The 3,683-nt window shown below is 38.2% G+C and overlaps 1 pseudogene; it reads left to right on the top strand.

The window, feature by feature from the left end:
* Positions 1-689: 689 nt before the first annotated feature.
* Positions 690-3,683, top strand: part of LOC100962620 — a 68,334-nt pseudogene continuing 65,340 nt past the window's right edge.

The following is a 3,683-nucleotide window of genomic DNA, read 5'->3' as shown; positions in this document are numbered from 1 at the left end:
CCACACATTGAGTTACAAGGTATAGGACAAAAACATACTGATGAGCCTGGCAATACAAGCCGTGCTTTCTGGCAAACATCTGTTAATAAGAGTAGACCTCAGCTGACTTACTCTTAAGGATAAAACCTTTACTGGCTTATTAGACACAGGTGCCCATATTTCGGTAATGGCTCTAAATCAGTGGCCCAGGGAATGGCCAAAACAAGTTGTTGATATTACCTTTGTTGGCATTGAAACTCTAAATTCAATCTTTCAGAGCATTTTGCCTTTGACCTGCTTGGGACCAGACAAGCAGAATGCTCAAATCCGACCATATATAGTTGACATTGCTCTTAACATATGGGGTCGTGATTTGCTCCAGCAATGGAATGCTGTGATAACTATACCATCCCCTCATGCTAGTTCTTTACACATGTCAAATTTAGCATAGAGGCCACTGCCCCAAAATATGCTCTCAGGTTATCCTGGAAGAGTAATGATCCAGTGTGGGTTGTGCACTGGCCGTTAACTAGGGAGCAACTGCATGCTTTAAATATAATAGTTCAGGAGCCATCTAGCAGTTCTTGGAACTCTCCAATTTTTGCAATAAAAAAGAAATCAGGCAAATGGATAATGCTCACTGACCTTCGTAAAGTTAATGAAATATAATACCTATGGGACCACTCCAATTAGGTCTTCCTTTACCCTCTATGATTCCTTCCGATTGGCATTTGTATGTTATTGACTTAAAGGATTGTTTCTTTACCATTTACCTGCATGATGAAGACCGACCACGTTTTGCTTTTTCGGTTCCTGTCTTTAATCAGCAGAAGCCTCCCCAACATTACCAGTGGAAGGTTCTGCCACAAGGTATGTTGAATGTCCTACACTGTGTCAACAATTTGTTGATCAGCTGTTACAGATTCTTAGGAGGAGATACTCTACAGCTTACATTATTCATTACATGGATATAATGTATTTATATGACATTTTGTTGGCACATCAGAATTTAACGGTTTTACAAGAGATGTTTGATCAAGCTGTATGTATATTAAAATCCTATGGTCTTCAGATTGCTTCAGAAAAGGTGCGAACTACAGCTCCTTATAATTATTTAGGGTATAAATTGACTCAAACTCAGATTCTTCCACAACATGTTCAACTCCAATTAGATTCCCTGTCTACTTTAAATGATTTTCAAAAACTACTGGGTCATATTAATTGGTTACGTCCTATTTTAGGAATTCCAACCTATGCTTTGTCTAATCTTTTTAAAATTTTAGAAGGACCTTCAGACTTAACAGCCCTCGTTCACTCACTCCAGAGGCCAAGGAAGAATTACAATTAATTGAAAAGGAGTATGCATCAAAACAACTAGATAGAGTTGATGTCAGGTTTCCAATTTAGCTAATAGTAATAACCACTAGTCATTCTCCAACTGGGGTTATTTATCAAGTAGATACTCTATTAAAATGGTTGTTTGTTTCTAACAGAACTACACAAAAACTACAACAATATTTAGATAAAACCTGTAAATTGGATGCTAAGGGTAGAAATAGAATCCGCCAACTTACAGGTTATCATCCTTATTCATTGTTCCTTTCTCAGGAAATCAAGTCCAACTCAATTTTCAATTGTCAATGTTGTGGCAAATCGCTTTTGCATCCTATATAGGTTTAATTACTAATGAGTATCCTAATGACAAAAGATTTCAGTTTTTAAAGCTTCTTGGATTCTCCCTTATATTATTAAAGACTCTCCAATTCTCGATGCTGCTATCTTTTATACAGATGCTAAGAAGCACGGCAAAGTGGGATATACAGACGGTAATACTTTTAAAGTTGTTCAAAGTCCTTATACTTCAGTTCAAAAAAATGAAATGTATACTATTTTTATTTTACTTCAAAGCTTTCCTTGTACTATAAATATAGTTACAGATTCTCAGTTTGCCTGCACAGACATTAGAAATATAGAAACAGCAACCATCACTTCCACTGATGAGATTTCTTCTCTCTTTCAATCTATTCAAACACTTATAAGGCATCATACTCATATTTACATAATTTACATCCATTCACACACCATGTTACCAGGTCCAATGACTTCTTTAAATGCAAAAATAGATCAAGCACTTATTGGTACTGTTCAGAAAGCTTCTACCTTTCACTCTTACACACACTCAAATGCAAAAATGCTCTGTAAGAAGTTTCAACCTACAAAAACTCAGTCTCAGCAGATTCTTTCTAACTGTCCTTCTTGTTCAAAGATACATCTACCTCCCTTTTTGGAAGTCACCAACCCTAGAGGAGAAGCAGCAAATCAGATATGGCAGATGGATGTGACCATTGTCCCATCCTTTGGTAGACTGAAATATGTACATCACTCTATACATACTTTTTCTCATTTCTCCTGGGCTACTGCTTTACCAGAAAAAAGGACTCACCATGTTATTCAATATTTAACAAAATACTTTAATATTATGGGTCTCCCTAAATCTATAAAAACTGATAATACACCTTCTTATTGTATTCATAAATTAAACACTTTCCTATCTTTTTGGAATATTCAATTATCTCACGGTATTCCTTACAATTCTCAAGGACAAGCCATTATTGAGCATCATCATAAAACACTGAAAGATATGTTAGATAAACAGAGAGGGGGAGAAGATATCCTCCCCTTAAATAATGGTCCTCAGTTTCTGCTCACTAAAGCTCTTTTCACTCTTAATTTTCTCAATCTCAGCAAGGATGAAAAGACAGCTGCAGAACGCCATTGGATATCTCTCATTCATGCACCATCCTCTCCAATAAAACAACCCATCTTTTATAAAAAACCTGATATGACAGAGTGGAAGCCTGGTTATATACTGCATTGGGGTCAAGGCTTTGCCCATATTATTACAGAACATCAAGAAAAGCAGGGGCTACCAGCCCGCTGGATTAAGCCTCAGCATGAACAGGATACTTTACCAGCACTTTAAACAAGTCTGTTTTCACTAACCTTTCTTCTACAGGACCTTAACTTAGGCAATTGCATAGTGGAGAAATCCTGGATCAATCTCTGCTGTGGGAACTCACGCTGCCTCTCCCATGTCGCTGCCCAGCCTCAGCAGGAAGCAGTTAAGAGCAGTCAGCACCCCTTTTCCCTGAAGAGGCAGCGGGAGCTTCTAGGCAGAGTGGGAGGATTGATATAGGATTTCATTATTTGGGGCTGTATATTAAGCCCCAGGCAAGCTTAGGAGGCATTGTCTAAACCTTGGACAATTAGGACAACAAAGACCTCGAACAACAAGCTTTAAGGTAAAGGTTATTCTGGTATTGGCAAGGTAAGAGAATTTCACTTGTTGGGTTTGTTTCTATTTCAGTTGGGCACCTAATCTTAGAGTTATACTGCTTTTTGGAAAGGGTCTGAGTTGGGTGCAGCCCTTTCCCCATCTAACTTGGCTTGGGGTGATGCTGAATGCTCCCCAGGGAAGCATCATGAGCCCTGAGGTTCAGCCCATAGCACATAGTTGAGTGGTAATTAGCACAAAGCAGACAAGATTTCCCCCATGCCTAGTTTGGCTAAAATGAATTTCCTTTATGTCCAAATTAGCTCTGATGGTGTATTTTTGTTATGCTTATGTGCCCTTTTGTTTCTTTTACATAGCAGGAATAAAAGCTCCTGAGTGAGAGAGACAGCAGAAACAACCAACAGCAGAC

Source organism: Otolemur garnettii, unplaced genomic scaffold (genome assembly GCF_000181295.1).
Source record: "Otolemur garnettii isolate 467f Iridium unplaced genomic scaffold, OtoGar3 scaffold00150, whole genome shotgun sequence".
NCBI lineage: Eukaryota > Metazoa > Chordata > Mammalia > Primates > Galagidae > Otolemur > Otolemur garnettii.
Note: the sequence above shows the minus strand (reverse complement) of the source record. Positions and strands in the feature narration are given on the sequence as shown.